At 35.2% G+C, this 19,463-nt stretch overlaps 1 pseudogene; it reads right to left on the minus strand.

Annotated features, from left to right (window-relative positions):
- Positions 1 to 4,440: 4,440 nt before the first annotated feature.
- LOC116112452 lies at positions 4,441 to 16,045 on the minus strand (annotated as a pseudogene).
- Positions 16,046 to 19,463: the final 3,418 nt, after the last annotated feature.

Here is a 19,463-nt window from a genome sequence, read left to right on the forward strand (position 1 = left end):
TTTATTGCTCTTTCCTAAAGATTTACCTACCTTTCCGCCTGGTAGCTAGCTCTTATATACCTCTGGTTCCAAATTTTGTATATGCCTACTACTTCTTTCAACTGCTTTATTCATTACATTGTAAATTGTCTTACCAAACTGAGGATTGTGTACTGTAGACAGCCAAATTGGATTTTTAGGAATCATGAGGTTTTGTAATGCAAATACTAAATTCTCGGCTAATGATGAGACTTTAGTTATATATATATAGTTTACAACATTTTATCATGCCCTTCAATCACTTAATGAGTTTTATAAAAATAGACACCCTTTTGCTTGCAGTATTGTTAAAAGAATGTTCCTCAGGAAACAATGATGTTTTCAAGTTGTTGAATTATTTCTTTTGCTTGGTTTGTAAAAAGATGCTCAAGTGGTTGTGGTAGGCTTCTATCAAGAGAAATTCCAAACTTTACATTTGAAATGATTGCGCATGGAGTTAAAAGAAAAACAGTCAATTTGGTGAAGCCAAAAACAAAATAGAGTCATGTCTTATCCTCATTTAAAAGTCGGACCGGACCGGCCGGTCTAATCGGTTTGATCGGGACCTGTGTTGTGTGCTGGTCCGAGCTAATATAAAACCCGTTATTCATTTAAAAGCCGCTTTAACCGTTATCAAATGGATAAACAGTGCGACCCGTCCGATCGAACCGGACCGCTTGGTGAACGGGTCAATGTTTAAAATGAAAAAACCCTAGATTTGATTTATTTTTCACGGACTCCACTTCTCCCCTCTCTTCAATCTCTCAACTCTCCAAAATCGCAACTCCCTTCTCAGATAATACACTCAGTCTCAATTCAATCTCTCAACTCCACTTTCCTTGGACCTTTGCTCAACGACAGCACCACTCCTTTACTGGATTTCGACGATAACACACTCCCTTCTCCCTTGCTCGATGATGGCAAGACCTACCTAGCGGATTTTGGTGATGACGCACTCCCTTCTCCCTTGCTCGACGACGGCAGCACCTCCCTCGCTGGATTTCGGCAGTGATGCACTCCTTCTCCCTTGCTTAACGAAGGCGCATCTCACTGTTGGATTTTGGCGACAATGCACCTCCCTTCTCCCTTGCATGACGACGACGGACGACGATGCCTCCCTCCTTTGTTGGAATCGACGACGACAACACTCTCTTTTGTAAAGAATTTCCATCTTTTTTTTTTTTTTTTTTTAATGAATCTATTGCTTTCATGTGATGGATAATTTGTTCACTGAATTGGATAATTTGACTGCTCATTTTAATTAATGCACCATCCAATGCATTTATGTGAATCAATGACATCCATTCAAATGAATGAACCAGTCAGTTTTTAACTAATTTTCCCTTTTCATTTGGATTAACATTCATTCTACAAGCCATACATATACATACACACAATGTTATCTTGTTGTATTTGTTTTTAGTGTTTTACAAAATTCAAATGCAAACAAAAATTCTGAGAGTTGTAGTGCTGGGTGTGATGTGAGAGAGAAAAGGTTGGTTCTTCATTTGTTTTGAAATTCTTGCAAATTAACCCTTTACATTTAAGTTAACACCAAAGACACCCTTATAATAATATAAAAATATCCTTTATTAGTTTGACGGTTTTTTTAAAAATGTGCTGACATCGTCATGAGTGTGATGATATCACCGGTCCAACCGAGGTCCAACCTGTTAGACCGGTTGAACCGTGACCCGGCCATCAGAGCTGGTTGCCCTTGGTCCGGTTTTTAAAACAATGGTCTTATCACATTCCTTTATTTATTCCTTTTCTCATGCCCAGGATTCCATTATAAGAAAAATGCATTCAATAAACGATATTGTCACACACGCAAGGCATTGAATATCACATAGTTAAATTAAGAGTTAACGACTTTTTCCCACCCAACAAAAAGCTTAATGACATGTCCCACCCTCACACTTTTAAAATACATTTTACTACCCAAATATTATGTTTCTCATAGGTTTAGGTGGGAAAGACAATAATTTATGAAAAAACCCTCTGTGGTCTGCACCTTCCTTTTGCCAGAAAGCAGTCTCTGTGGTTCACGTTTCTTCCTTCTTTGCGGCCAATTTTCGACCGTTTTTCTCACTAAAATTTACCCGAAAGCCACCACTCAAACCTCCTTCATCCCCATTACAAAACCAACCTCCCATCGGTTGCCCTCACTAACCGTTTGCCGCCCTCAACCCACTCTCTCCGCCATGCTACAGTTTTTTTTGCACCCCTTTTCCACTGTTTTTTCTCCTTTCTTGTGCCCCCAACCTACACTTGTTGCTTAATTGTGGTTGTTGTGTATTATTTGGCCACCGGTTTGCCCCCACCCGCCTCCCCATTTTACGCCCACCAGTTGTTTGAGGAAATTCCTCAACCAACCTCTCCAGCCAAGTGTGTGCACACGACAGGGACGATTGGTGGTGACCCGTTAGGACATTTGGAGAGGAAGATCCAAGGAGTCAATTGGTGGTGATAGGGACGATTTCTGATAATGAAATCGACTAGAAAGCACATTGTTGGTTCGCATGATTCTTTCCATTTTTCGACCGATTATGACGTCAGAAATACCTTTTGAGACCACCAATCAACTCACTAGCCCCCCCATCTCCAGAATCCCTAACCTTCCCGACACCAATTGCATGCCGTTCTGACTCTCCACCAGCTAAGGTTTCACTGTTTTTGCGCCAATTCCACTGATTTCGGTGACCAAAATCCAATCTTCCACCACACTTTCAACCTCCGATCTTCCCTCTTCAAACCCCTCGAACATCAATACTTGATTACTCGTCATTCGTTGGTCTTAAATTGCACCCTCCACTGTTCGTTGTCTTCTAGAATTTTAGGCCCCGTTGGTTTACTTTTTGCAGTTTTTAGAAAAGTTTTTTGAAAAAAGTTAAAAAAAGTGAATGAGCGGGTATTACGATGTAGGATTTGAAAATTAATAAAAATACCCCATATGTTTGTTTATTTACTAAACCCCATAATAAAACTTTGAAAGTTAACAAAAAAACCCCAACCCACCCATTGAATAATCCACGCCGGCCACCACCGCCGAAGGGTGGCCGGAGTCACTGTATCGGCGCATGACCGGTTGGATCTTGCCAGTCGTGCGCCGATATGGCCTTTGCCGACCAGATCTAGATGGATCTGGCATGCAAGGCTAGATCTATGGTTAGATCTGGCCATTGATGGTCAGATCTAACCGCATTTGCTTGTCAACGACGACCAGTTCGCTGTCGTTGACGTCTGGTACGGCCAAAGATCTGGCCGTCAGCGGCCAGATCTTGGCCTTAGATCTGACCTTTTCCAGCCAGATCCACTGTGGATCTGGCCGAAAAGGCTAGATCGCGCACTACTGGCCAGATTTAGCCGGTAGTGCGCCATTATATTAGATTTCGGCCAACTTCCGACAATGATGGTTGGAATCTGGTATAATGTGGGTTTAGGGGTGTTTTTACAATTTCAAAAAAAATATTTAGGGGTATTTAATTAAATTAAAAATTTAAGAGGTTTAAAAAGGTTGAATAATATTGGATAATATTGTGAGTTTTTAGGCATTTTACTATTTAACTTTTTAGGAATACTGATATAGATTCCCAAAAACCAACCAAACGGAGCCTAAATTTTGATTTCATATGTAAAATGTTTGTTGACTATTCTACCTCACTTATTACAGACTTTTGACCATTTTACCTTCCTTACAATGAAAATTATTATAAAATTGTGTTTTAGGTACTAAATTGATATTTTAAAAGTGTAAGGGTGGAAAATTGTCATTAAGCTTTGTCGCGTGGGAAAAAGTCATGACCTGTTAAATCGAGCTTCACAAAATTGAGTGCATAAACTAATGACAGGTTTTAACCTTGAATCAAGTGAATGACAGAGACAAGAAGAATACACCGGACCGGACAATTTAATCAAAGATCTATACTTGACCAGTATAAAACGATTTCAATACGACTAGCAAACCCCGACACAGCATGCATCACCATGAATCCATGCCCAGGGCCAAGACCCATCTCGGTGGTCAAGGTTTTTACACAATAAGTCGGGGATCCATAGAGCATCCAGGCAAGGCACCTGTTATAGCAAGAAAGAGGGGTCGAAGAAAACCTCCTCAAGCACAAGGAATACATAGCATCAAATGTTTTTATGCTTTTAGAATCAATAGGAGCGCAAGCTCCGAAGTAAATATTCATAAATTAATTCCTCTCCAAACTATATTTCCATCCAAATTTAACACATAAAGCAGTTTAAAATTTATAAAAATACGAAAGTTCAGATGTTGATACATAAAAATAATTTATACTTATTCTTTAGAAATAAAAAATCAACCAAATAATCATCCTAACAATACAGATTTGTCATTTGACAAAAGCCTCTTTGTTAAAACCAAAGCCTGATTGGAGACAATTAGGCTAGAAATTAGTATGGCCTATATCTCCAATCTCCTCTTGATGGTCTTCCACCGCCAATCCCATAACCCCACTGCAAAATGAATAAATGAATTGGAAAGAATGCTGAATGTCATAATAACAAAATTTGGGTTTTAATAAAATACTCAGGAAGCACCTAATGCCTCATTTTTTCTCTTAAAAGGGCACTCTAGTAATCATGGTTCTTGTCCATCGTGGTATACAAGCTTCATATGATTTCTTTTTATATGAAACCCAGATATATATAAAAGAAGGAACCAATTACCACATCATCAAAATCAAGGTTCCAACATCCTGCCAAAGTCGCATAGGACCACCGTAACCCCCAAAGACTTGAGCACATTAATTAAGAAGTTTTCACTGGGGCCGGGGCCAGCATCATCCAGAGGGTGGCTGAATCTATTGCAACCTGTTCATGCAGTCAATGAATGAAAAAATTTAAAAATTGCCAACAAAATTATCTTTATCTCAGTAGTTAAATACAAAACAAAACTATCCATTTGGTACCTGCTGTCCACAAATTCATGCGACCTTCGAGATACACGATTGCTACACCATCTTCGGCAAAGGTCACAAAACCAAAACCTCGTGGCCAGTTCTCTTAGGGTCCTAAATGACATAACACATATGTTCATAAGTTGACTAGATCCATACTTAATAACTCTTACAGACATACATGCTGTCTTACCTTGGGGACATAAACATCTAATATCTGGCCAAATCTACCAAAATACTGTCGCAGATCTTCAACCGTGGCCTCTTGAGGCAGCTGCCAACAAAAATCTTTTTACCATTCCACGGGTGGACTCCCCTCCTGGTCCAACACAACTTAAAAATACACATGAAATGCAAAAGAAGAGAAATATTGATCTGATTTTGTTTTTTCACTCATTGTTATGGTATGCTTCTGTCTTGCCTAATTGTTCTTTATCTTCTTTATATATGCATGTGATGTTTAAGTGCGTGTGCATTGTGATATTTACGGATAGGAACTAACATAATAAATGGCACTCTGTTCAATAGTGCACAAGATTTATCAAAAAAGGAGCTTACTTCCATAAAATGAGCCTGGATGGTATATAAGGTAGGAGCACCTATGTTGCATATAGTTGTGGCAGAAGTAAGCATTGTACGCACCATACCCACCATGTGACATTCTACCTACTGGCCTAAAGTCACTTCCTGAAAATGTAATATCAGAGAATCAGTTTTAACATCACATCTAACATTGATTGGGGAAGATATAGGAATTAAATTATGATATTATTGGTCTTATAGAAGAAAAGTTCAATTATAACCTAAAACTGAAGGGATTTCCATCTAGCAGAAAGATTAATAAGTACATCAGTAGTAAACAGGAGATGTGATGCCACTTGCCTTAGGTGTTGCTCGATCACAAACTACAACAGAGCCTCCCATTCATGGGTATCAGCATTAAACTTTCACAGAATCTGTAACAAGAAAGACCAGTTTAGACAAAAAATTGTTGTCAAGATCTTGTGAGAAAACAATTCAATAATTTTCAACAAGAATTTGCCTTTGACCATGGTTTATCTAAATTGCAACCTGTCAAGCAGAAGGGCAAGAAGAAAACCAGCTGAAATACATGCCGCGCCTTTCTTAAAAGATTAGATTCAGCATAAGTCAAAAGCTCATAACAGTAAAGATAACGATTAAATTAGAGTGCTTCAGTGACTCCAAATACAATTGGGACACTTTGTTGCAGCTCTTCCTGTATACTCTAAATCTACAGTTGAGTAGAGAAAAGGAGATGTATTTACTATTTTCAAAATATATAGAGGGGACTAACGTCTTGACCAATCGATATTGTAGCACAAAGAACACTATGAATAATAATTAGTAAATACCTAAAAATCAAATCAGATGGTTCAAATTACAGCTCTTTATTCACGAGATCTAATACTTAGTCTAAAAACCAGTCTTTTTCTTCGTAACAAGACAATGTAGTTAATAACCATAACTTCGATTAACAAAGAAAATGGGAGGAAGGGGAACATGAAGGGTAGGACATACATTGACTGCATAACACGAAAAAAATGAGAAAGGCACCAACATGTATATAAAAGTGTCTGACCTGCACTTGCCAAAGTGATAAATCCAATTCCACGATGTGCTTTTGAGCCTTGATCCTGCAAGATCATTAAAAAACATCCCATAGATCATTTCAACCCTAAAATAATAAAATGCAAGTATATCAGTATATAGGCGCCTATTTTTGTAATTGTTTTGGACAGCACTAGAAAACATATACTTGTCTGTATGAATACATGCAGGAATACAGTTATTACATGAACAGATGAAGCTGTATTAGCACCATAATTGTCACAACGGAACACCAGAGCAGAGAGATAGAGGGGGTCACCTTTGGATGTATAAATCCGTTATGTCGCCGTACTTCTCAAAATGACTGCAAAAGGAAAAATAATTTTTTTTTATATGATCATTGGTCTGGAAAACCGAGCAAAGAATGAACACAAAAACAACAAGAGAATTACGCAACTTATTTTCTATACAATCATATCCAATTACCTACGAAATGTTGCTTCATTCACAGCGGTGGTATCCTAGCCACAAATATTCTGGTTGCTTTCCTCGGGGGGGGTGCAGCTCTCCTCCTGTCAAATAAACAATATTTCATGAATTGTACAATTACAATTTATCTACAACTTGTCAACATGAAGGTTAAAAGAGAATAGATAGAATGAAAAAAAGCAATCAAACCATTGGTACATTAATCAATGATGTAATTCAACCTTGGTGTAGCTATTTTTACTTCCAGCATTGATTTCCAAGAAAGTTCTCAGCAGCCATCGCAGTCTGCAAAAGTTGAAACATAAGGCATAAGAAATTTTTAATACTACATCTCCAATCACACAGCAAAGAATAGACAATGTATTCAAGAAAACTCAGATATTGCACTTACTTGGCATCTTCTGCCGATGCCAGTACATAGCCAAAACCGAGATCGTCCAGTTGACCGATCCTAAAGCATAAAAAATAAATAAGAAAAATCAACATTAATATATTTTTTTAACACTTTGGCCACAAATCCATGAACAAGACCACAATTGTCGTCCAAAGTTCATCAAATATAATGTTCAGCAGAAAACTGAAAATGGGGAAGGGATTAGCCAAACTTATCTATTAACCAAACAAAATGGTTAGTGAATAGAATGCAGACGATAGCATTAATAAAGCAAAAATAAGAACATAAGTGCTCGTCAAAATTTTCAGTAATTGATCACACAAAAGCAATTTAGCAAAGAAAAACTTTTGATTTTTGTTAATTAAAAAAAAGTCAATCCTTCATGCGTATTATACTACTTGTAATTAGAATCTGAACTCGAGTTCCTGGTTCCCTAATGATTATATGGTTCGATAAGAACCGTTTCAATGTCAATTTCGTTAAAGAATCTATGGGCTAAAAATAAAAAATTAAAAAATTAAAGAAATAGAAAGGATCAAATAAAAGAGAAACCTTCAGACAATGCAATCCTCCAAATCCCCAAACTTGGTCATGTACTCTCTTAAACCATCCGTATCAACGTCCCATGGAATCGAGAACCTAAATTGCAAATAACACAAAACAATTAATAAAGATACAATTAAAAAAATAAATATAATGCAGATAGAGGGAAAAACTAACCACAAGCTTTCGATCCGTGGCCATGATAAAGGAAATCAGGGGCGGCAACAAAAGCCCTAACACTCAAAAATCTCAAAAATCTCTCTCTACCTCTCTTCACACACTCGTCTCCTGCACATGTAAACCAGACCTCTTTCTCACACACGCAATTCATCAAAGACCAAATTACGAAACTCACCATTTTGTTTCCTCCAAATTATCAAAACTATCACGTAATTAATAGAACAATCAATCAATTCATTCAATCAAAAATCTTGGAATTGCGCGCTCACTGACCTTTTCTGAATCTCGCGGTTCTCTCTCTCTCTCTCTCTCTCTCTCTCTCTACAGTTCCTACCTCTCTCCCCAGCCTGCTTGTCGTCCCACTCTCGTGCCTGCCTTTGCCTTTCATGGGTTACTTTTTATCTTTTATTATGCTTTCTGGGGCGGGTCGGCTATCCGGGTCCAGGTTTGGACTATTTAAGTTTTCGTCTTATTTTTTCGCTTTTATTCAGAAAACTAAATAATATTTATTCATTTCTCTTTTTTAAATAAATAATTATTAAAAAATAAAAATTAATTTTCTATTTTATGACGATGTCTTTTCTATTTATTGCAAAAATACGATAAAAACTACTTTTTCACTTTTAAATCGGTTCTATTATTAGCACGTTTTCAAATTTTGATATCATAATTAAAATCAAATCTTTCATCTTCATAAACAATTTCATTTCTAAATTATTAAAAACCACCGAATATTAAAAAAGTTTCTCAAATGATAATTTTTATCATATTGTATATTATACTATTAATAATATATTAATTTAATGATAAGATGATAAATTCTTATGTATTCTAAAAATTATAAAAATTTCAAAATAATAGGAATTACAAGTGAAGTTGGTGGGCTGAAGGTTCATTAAAACACAATCCCATTTAAAGAGCATCTTTAATGATGTTCTTTGTTTTAAAGAGCACATTTCATATAAATAAAAAATATCTTCATTAATTTTTAAATATAAAGAACAAATTTTTTATTCAAATTCAATGGATTCTTTAAATTTAATAAAGGGTAAAGGGTTTAGGATAGACTGAAAGTTCTTTAAAACCCAACCCCATTTAAAGAGTATCTTTAATGATGTTCTTTATTTTAAAGAGCACATTTCATATAAATAAAGAGCATCTTCATTAATTTTTAAATATAAAGAACAAATTTTTTATTCAAATTCAATGGATTCTTTAAATTTAATGAAGATGCTCTTTATTTTCAAGAAAGAGACTTATTAAGAGAGAAAATTAACAAATAAAATGTATGAAAACTTGTAGTTTATTAATTAAAATTAGGATAGAAAGTGAAATTTGACTCTCTAGATATGGAGAGTTAAACTCACTTTTTAATTTATATTTAAAAGATAAAGAGTCTGTTGAACTCTTGTTTTTATGGATAAACTCTATAGACTCTTTATAATAAAGAGTTTGTGTCATATAAAGAGTCATTTGGAGATACTCTAACGATTATATAAAATTTATGAATGAATTGGATTGAGGTGATGTGTGATGGATAACCACCACTTAGTAGCATGATAATAAAAGAGCAGAGGGGTCTAATATAAGTTTCTGAGTTTGAGTCTTTCCAAGCACTAATGGAGGTCAGTGGCAGATCCATGATTTTTGCCGAGGGGGAGCCTCTGCGGCTCCGCCATTGTTTGCCCAACAACTGGTGAAAATTTTTAAAAAAATCATCAAACCTTAAGCAAAGAAAACAATACAATATTAAGAACATGAGAGAAAAGAATGTAATAATATAATATTTTCCTATTTAAATAAATCTATGAGAAGCAAAGTTTTGATGAAATGTGTTGAGTATACCTTGAACAAAACCTTCTTTTATTTTTTTATTATTTTTTTCATTATTATTATTATTTTTTTTTGCTTTCAAAGATTATAATATAAATTTTGACTTTTATCAGACCTAGCATAAGCTAAAGTCAACCAAAACTTAAATTAAGTTAACGTTGCGTTGACTTTTAATATGAATTAATAAAAAAATAGGGGATTTCTTAGTATAAACATAAATAATAACTCAAATTTATTTAATAATTTTGAATAGCTGAATGGTGATGTTTAAAATGTAGGAAAGTAGTGGGTAAAAGATGAAGAATAACGTCCTTTAAAATATAGTTAAAGTTTTAATTTGGTAAAGTAGGTTTATTCTTAGACACAAAACACAAAATAAGCTTACAAGATCCATGTCTTTTTCCCTCAAATTATAATAAAAAACCTCCAAAAAATGATTAAACCATAAAACAAACTAAATTGAAATGAGCAATATACATACTTAAAACTGATAAAACAGAAAGTGGAGTTAATTGTGGTACCTTGAGAAGTGAAATCTTCAATAATTTTAGTCTTCAAAAGTTTTAAGAGCGAATAGCATATGAAAGAGAATGAGAAAGTAAAAAATTGTAGGAATAAAATCATAAAAAGCAGGCGAAGCCATGGAGAAAAAAAGTGGAGAGAGTTTTAAATTTTTAATATGATGTGAACTTGGAATATACATATTAATAGCAAGTTTTTTGTGGGCTTAGACATATGTATAATCATTAGCGGATCCATAAATTTTTGTTAGGGTTTGTCAAAATAAAAACTAATTGTACATTAATATTTTTGTTAAGCTGGGCCAAAATCCAGAAATTATATATATTAGTATTTAAAAAAAAATTGAGGGTGGGCCATGGGCTGGATCTACCCTTGTGTATAATAATTATCATTTTTTTAAACTTTGAGGGTGGGCCTGGGTATATATATTAATAACAATTTTTTGTGGGTTGATATAATATTAATTTTTTTTATTTAAATCTGAGGATACGCTTGGGCCTACCCTCAAAGGGGTTGGATCTGTCCCTGATGGGGGTAACCACTGAAAGGATTTACCTCGCCGTTTACTTTAGGACATCTGAAAATTAGTTGAGGTGTGCACACAAAACTAGCCTAGACAGCTCTTGTCACCCAAAAAAAAAAAAAAAAATGTTGTGATGAGTTCCCATTAATTTAAAAAATATATATAAATTTATTTAAAATACACAAAATAATTATTATTACTTTATAAAAATGTACTATTAAAATTAATAATTTAATGAAAAAGGAAAAAACCTACCATCAGATAAGTGTCCAAATTCTATATGGGCAACACCCATATAGAAATAATCAAAAGGTGATGATTTATAGAATTGTGAAACAAATAAATCATTAGTTAAATTAATTAAAAAGTTCATTAACACTGTTATGCTACAATTACTCGCAACATCTACAATAAGGTGAATTGGAAAATAAAATAAAATCCTAATATGAAAATAAACACCATATTTAATTAACATCCTAATTAATTAATTAATAAGATGAAATTGTGTTTATTTGGGGTGGCTTTGGGTGCGTTTGGCTTATTATTTATTCTCATATTCTCAAACCGATTATTTGAATAGTGTTTGGCTTATTATTCACATAATTCAACCTTTAAAATACGATCCTAACAGGTTTTTGACCGTTAGATAGTTTGCAGCTTTTTTTTCTCTTTCTCATTTTTATTTCATTTTCGCAGTCTTCTTCACTGCATCAGTGCATCACCATGTTTACAAACTTGTTCTTCTTCCATCCAACTTCTTCTCCACCAGCAAATACCAAACATAACACATCCAACTTCTTCTCCACCTACAAATACCAAACATAACCCTTCCAACTTCTTCTCCACCTGCACCACCCAAACAATATTCATTGTGAACCACCCACCACCAGATCTGTCCCACACTAATATTCACCGTGAACCACCCACCACCAGATCTGTCCCACACTAATATCCACCGTGAATCACCCACAGCAGCAGATCTGTCCCACACTAGTATTCACCGTGAACCACCCACCACCAGCTTTGTCCCACACTAATATCCACCGTGAACCACCCACCACCAGATCTGTCCCACACTAATATCCACCGTGAAGACAAGCTCCGAAGTAAATATTCATAAATTAATTCCTCTCCAAACTATATTTCCATCCAAATTTAACACCATAAGCAGTTTAAATTTATAAAAATACGAAAGTTCAGATGTTGATACATAAAAATAATTTATACTTATTCTTTAGAAATAAAAAATCAACCAAATAATCATCCTAACAATACAGATTTGCTCATTTGACAAAAGCCTCTTTGTTAAAACCAAAGCTGATTGGAGACAATTAGGCTAGAAATTAGTATGGCCTATATCTCCAATCTCCTCTTGATGGTCTTCCACCGCCAATCCCATAACCCCACTGCAAAATGAATAAATGAATTGGAAAAGAATGCTGAATGTCATAATAACAAAATTTGGGTTTTAATAAAATACTCAGGAAGCACCTAATGCCTCATTTTTTCTCTTAAAAGGGGCACTCTAGTAATCATGGTTCCTTGTCCATCGTGGGTATAACAAGCTTCATATGATTTCTTTTTATATGAAACCCAGATATATATAAAAGAAGGAACAATTACCACATCATCAAAATCAAGGTTCCAACATCCTGCCAAAGTCGCATAGGACCACCGTAACCCCCAAAGACTTGAGCACATTAATTAAGAAGTTTTCACTGGGGCCGGGGCCAGCATCATCCAGAGGGTGGCTGAATCTATTGCAACCTGTTCATGCAGTCAATGAATAAAAAATTTAAAAATTGCCAACAAAATTATCTTTATCTCAGTAGTTAAATACAAAACAAAACTATCCATTTGGTACCTGCTGTCCACAAATTCATGCGACCTTCGAGATACACGATTGCTACACCATCTTCGGCAAAGGTCACAAAACCAAAACCTCGTGGCCAGTTCTCTTAGGGTCCTAAATGACATAACACATATGTTCATAAGTTGACTAGATCCATACTTAATAACTCTTACAGACATACATGCTGTCTTACCTTGGGGACATAAACATCTAATATCTGGCCAAATCTACCAAAATACTGTCGCAGATCTTCAACCGTGGCCTCTTGAGGCAGCTGCCAACAAAAATCTTTTTACCATTCCACGGGTGGACTCCCCTCCTGGTCCAACACAACTTAAAAATCACACATGAAATGCAAAAGAAGAGAAATATTGATCTGATTTGTTTTTTCACTCATTGTTATGGTATGCTTCTGTCTTGCCTAATTGTTCTTTATCTTCTTATATATGCATGTGATGTTTAAGTGCGTGTGCATTGTGATATTTACGGATAGGGAACTAACATAATAAATGGCACTCTGTTCAATAGTGCACAAGATTTATCAAAAAAGGAGCTTACTTCCATAAAATGAGCCTGGATGGTATATAAGGTAGGAGCACCTATGTTGCATACTAGTTGTGGCAGAAGTAAGCATTGTACGCACCATACCCACCATGTGACATTCTACCTACTGGCCTAAAGTCATCTTCCTGAAAATGTAATATCAGAGAATCAGTTTTAACATCCATCTAACATTGATTGGGGCAAGATATAGGAATTAAATTATGATATTATTGGTCTTATAGAAGAAAGTTCAATTATAACCTAAAACTGAAGGGATTTCCATCTAGCAGAAAAGATTAATAAGTACATCAGTAGTAAACAGGAGATGTGATGCCACTTGCCTTAGGTGTTGCTCGATCACAAACTACAACAGAGCCTCCCAATTCATGGGTATCAGCATTAAACTTTCACAGAATCTGTAACAAGAAAGACCAGTTTAGACAAAAAATTGTTGTCAAGATCTTGTGAGAAAACAATTCAATAATTTTCAACAAGAATTTGCCTTTGACCATGGTTTATCTAAATTGCAACACTGTCAAGCAGAAGGGGCAAGAAGAAAACCAGCTGAAATACATGCCTGCGCCTTTCTTAAAAGATTAGATTCAGCATAAGTCAAAGCTCATAACAGTAAAGATAACGATTAAATTAGAGTGCTTCAGTGACTCCAAATACAATTGGGACACTTTGTTGCAGCTCTTCCTTGTATACTCTAAATCTACAGTTGAGTAGAGAAAAGGAGATGTATTTACTATTTTCAAAATATTATAGAGGGGACTAACGTCTTGACCAATCGATATTGTAGCACAAAGAACACTATGAATAATAATTAGTAAATACCTAAAAATCAAATCAGATGGTTCAAATTACAGCTCTTTATTCACGAGATCTAATACTTAGTCTAAAAACCAGTCTTTTTCTTCGTAACCAAGACAATGTAGTTAATAACCATAACTTCGATTAACAAAGAAAATGGGAGGAAGGGGAACATGAAGGGTAGGACATACATTGACTGCATAACACGAAAAAAATGAGACAAGGCACCAACATGTATATAAAAGGGTCTGACCTGCACTTGCCAAAGTGATAAATCCAATTCCACGATGTGCTTTTGAGCCTTGATCCTGCAAGAATCATTAAAAAACATCCATAGATCATTTCAACCCTAAAATAATAAAATGCAAGTATATCAGTATATAGGCGCCTATTTTTGTAATTGTTTTGGACAGCACTAGAAAACATATACTTGTCTGTATGAATACATGCAGGAATACAGTTATTACATGAACAGATGAAGCTGTATTAGCACCATAATTGTCACAACGGAACACCAGAGCAGAGAGATAGAGGGGGTCACCTTTGGATGTATAAATCCGTTATGTCGCCGTACTTCTCAAAATGACTGCAAAAGGAAAAATAATTTTTTTTTATATGATCATTGGTCTGGAAAACCGAGCAAAGAATGAACACAAAAACAACAAGAGAATTACGCAACTTATTTTCTATACAATCATATCCAATTACCTACGAAATGTTGCTTCATTCACAGCGGTGGTATCCTAGCCACAAATATTCTGGTTGCTTTCCTCGGGGGGGTGCGCTCTCCTCCTGTCAAATAAACAATATTTCATGAATTGTACAATTACAATTTATCTACAACTTGTCAACATGAAGGTTAAAAGAGATAGATAGAATGAAAAAAAGCAATCAAACCATTGGTACATTAATCAATGATGTAATTCAACCTTTGGTGTAGCTATTTTTACTTCCAGCATTGATTTCCAAGAAAGTTCTCAGCAGCCATCGCAGTCTGCAAAAGTTGAAACATAAGGCATAAGAAATTTTTAATACTACATCTCCAATCACACAGCAAAGAATAGACAATGTATTCAAGAAAACTCAGATATTGCACTTACTTGGCATCTTCTGCCGATGCCAGTACATAGCCAAAACCGAGATCGTCCAGTTGACCGATCCTAAAGCATAAAAATAAATAAGAAAAATCAACATTAATATATTTTTTTAACACTTTGGCCCAAATCCATGAACAAGACCACAATTGTCGTCCAAAGTTCACATCAAATATAATGTTCAGCAGAAAACTGAAAATGGGGAAGGGATTAGCCAAACTTATCTATTAACCAAACAAAATGGTTAGTGAATAGAATGCAGACGATAGCATTAATAAAGCAAAAACTAAGAACATAAGTGCTCGTCAAAATTTTCCGTAATTGATCACACAAAAGCAATTTAGCAAAAAAAACTTTTGATTTTTGTTAATTAAAAAAAAGTCAATCCTTCATGCGTATTATACTACTTGTAATTAGAATCTGAACTCGAGTTTCCTGGTTCCCTAATGATATATGGTTCGATAAGAACCGTTTCAATGTCAATTTCGTTAAAGAATCTATGGGCTAAAAATAAAAAATTAAAAAATTAAAGAAATAGAAAGGATCAAATAAAAGAGAAACCTTCAGACAATGCAATCCTCCAAATCCCCAAACTTGGTCATGTACTCTCTTAAACCATCCGTATCAACGTCCCATGGAATCGAGAACCTAAATTGCAAATAACACAAAACAAATTAAATAAAGATACTAATTAAAAAAATAAATATAATGCAGATAGAGGGAAAAACTAACCACAAGCTTTCGATCCGTGGCCATGATAAAGGAAACCAGGGGCGGCAACAAAAGCCCTACCATCAAAAATCTCAAAAATCTTCTCTACCTCTCTTCACACACTCGTCTCCTGCACATGTAAACCAGACCTCTTTCACACACGCCATCATCTCAAAGACCAAATTACGAAACTCACCATTTTGTTTCCTCCAAATTATCAAAACTATCACGTAATTAATAGAACAATCAATCAATTCATTCAATCAAAAATCTGGAATTGCGCGCTCACTGACCTTTTCTGAATCTCGTGGTTATCTCTCTCTCTCTCTTTCTCTCTACAGTCCTACCTCTCCTAGCTGCTTGTCGTCCCACTTCGTGCCTGCCTTCTCTTTCATGGGTTACTTTTATCTTTTATTATGCTTTCTGGGGGGTCGGCTATCCGGGTCCAGGTTTGGACTATTTAAGTTCGTCTTTTTTTTCGCTTTTATTCAGAAAACTAAATATATTATTCATTTCTCTTTTTAAATAAATAATTATTAAAAAATAAAAATTAATTTTCTATTTTATGGCGATGTCTTTCTATTTATTGCAAAAATACGATAAAAACTACTTTTTCACTTTAAATCGGTTCTATTATTAGCACGTTTTCAAATTTTGATATCATAATTAAAATCAAATCTTTCATCTTCATAACAATTTCATTCTAAATTATTAAAAACCACGAATTTAAAAAAGTTTCTCAATGATAATTTTTATCATATGTATATTTACTATTAATAATATATTAATTAATGATAAGATGATAAATTCTTATGTATTCTAAAATTATAAAAATTTCAAAAAATAGAATTACAAGTGAAGTTGGTGGGCTGAAGGTTCATTAAAACACAATCCATTTAAGAGCATCTTTAATAGTTCTTTGTTTTAAAGAGATTTCATATAAATAAAAAATATCTTCATTAATTTTAAATAAAGAACAAATTTTTATTCAAATCAATGGATTCTTTAAATTTATAAAGGTAAGGTTTAGGATAGACTGAAAGTTCTTTAAAACCAACCCATTTAAAGAGTATCTTTAATGATGTTCTTTATTTTAAAGAGCACATTTCATAAATAAGAGTCATTCATTAATTTTTAAATATATAAGAACAAATTTTTTATTCAAATCAATGGATTCTTTAAATTAATGAAGATGCTTTTATTTTCAAGAAAGAGACTTATTAAGAGAGAAATTAACAAATAAAATGTATGAAAACTTGTAGTTTATTAATTAAAATTAGGATAGAAAGTGAAATTTGACTCTCTAGATATGGAGAGTTAAACTCACTTTTTAATTTATATTTAAAGATAAAGAGTCTGTTGAACTCTTGTTTTTAGGATAAACTCTATAGACTCTTTATAATAAAGAGTTTGTGTCATATAAAGAGTCAATGGTCTTATCACATTCCTTTATTTTATTCCTTTTCTCATGCCCAGGATTCCATTAATAAGAAAAATGCATTCAATAACAGATATTTGTCATATCACACGCAAGGCATTGAATATCACATAGTTAAATTAAGAGTTAACGACTTTTTCCCACCCAACAAAAAGCTTAATGACATGTCCCACCCTCACACTTTTAAAATACACTTTTACTACCCAAATATTATGTTTCTCATAGGTTTAGGTGGGAAAGACAATAATTTATGAAAAAACCCCTCTGTGGTCTGCACCTTCCTTTTGCCAGAAAATAGTCTCCTTGTGGTTCACGTTTTCTTCCTTCTTTGCGGCCAATTTTCGACCGTTTTTCTCACTAAAAATTTACCCGAAAGCCACCACTCAAACCTCCTTCATCCCCATTACAAAACCAACCCTCCCATCGGTTGCCCTCACTAACCGTTTGCCGCCCTCAACCCACTCTCTCCGCCATGCTACAGTTTTTTTTGCACCCCTTTTCCACTGTTTTTTCTCCTTTCTTGTGCCCCCAACCTACACTTGGTTGCTTAATTGTGGTTGTTGTGTATTATTTGGCCACCGGTTTGCCCCCACCCGCCTCCCCATTTTACGCCCACCAGTTGTTTGAGGAAATTCCTCAACCAACCTCTCCAGCCAAGTGTGTGCACACGACAGGGACGATTGGTGGTGACACGTTAGGACATTTGGAGAGGAAGATCCAAGGAGTCAATTGGTGGTGATAGGGACGATTTCTGATAATGAAATCGACTAGAAAAGCACATTGTTGGTTCGCATGATTCTTTCCATTTTTCGGCCGATTATGACGTCGAAAATACCTTTTGAGACCACCAATCAACTCACTAGCCCCCCCATCTCCAGAATCCCTAACCTTCCCGACACCAATTGCATGCCGTTCTGACTCTCCACCAGCTAAGGTTTCACTGTTTTTGCGCCAATTCCACCTGATTTCGGTGACCAAAATCCAATCTTCCACCACACTTTCAACCTCCGATCTTCCCTCTTCAAAACCCCTCGAACATCAATACTTGATTACTCGTCATTCGTTGGTCTTAAATTGCTACCCTCCACTGTTCGTTGTCTTCTAGAATTTTAGGCCCCGTTTGGTTTACTTTTTTGCAGTTTTTAGAAAAGTTTTTTGAAAAAAGTTAAAAAAAGTTGAATTGAGCGGGTATTACGATGTAGGATTTGAAAATTAATAAAAATACCCCATATGTTTGTTTATTTACTAAACACCCCTATAATAAAACTTTGAAAGTTAACAAAAAAACCCCAACCCACCCATTGAATAATCACAGCCGGCCACCACCGCCGAAGGGTGGCCGGAGTCACTGTATCGGCGCATGACCGGTTGGATCTTGCCAGTCGTGCGCCGATATGGCCTTTGCCGACCAGATCTACGATGGATCTGGCATGCAAAGGCTAGATCTATGGTTAGATCTGGCCATTGATGGTCAGATCTAACCGCATTTGCTTGTCAACGACGACCATATGTTCGCTGTCGTTGACGTCTGGTTACGGCCAAAGATCTGGCCGTCAGCGGCCAGATCTTTGGCCTTAGATCTGACCTTTTCCAGCCAGATCCACTGTGGATCTGGCCGGAAAAGGCTAGATCGGCGCACTACTGGCCAGATTTAGCCGGTAGTGCGCCATTATATTAGATTTCGGCCAACTTCCGACAATGATGGTTGGAATCTGGTATAATGTGGGTTTAGGGGTGTTTTTACAATTTCAAAAAAAATATTTAGGGGTATTTAATTAAATTAACAAATTTAAGAGGTTTAAAAAAGGTTGAATAATATTGGATAATATTGTGAGTTTTTAGGCATTTTACTATTTAACTTTTTTAGGAATACTGATAATAGTATTCCCAAAAACCAACCAAACGGAGCCTTAAATTTTGATTTCATATGTAAAATGTTTGTTGACTATTCTACCCTCACTTATTACAGACTTTTGACCATTTTACCCTTCCTTACAATGAAAATTATTAATA

The sequence above is a fragment of the Pistacia vera genome, unplaced genomic scaffold (genome assembly GCF_008641045.1).
Source record: "Pistacia vera cultivar Batoury unplaced genomic scaffold, PisVer_v2 Contig661, whole genome shotgun sequence".
Lineage (NCBI taxonomy): Eukaryota > Viridiplantae > Streptophyta > Magnoliopsida > Sapindales > Anacardiaceae > Pistacia > Pistacia vera.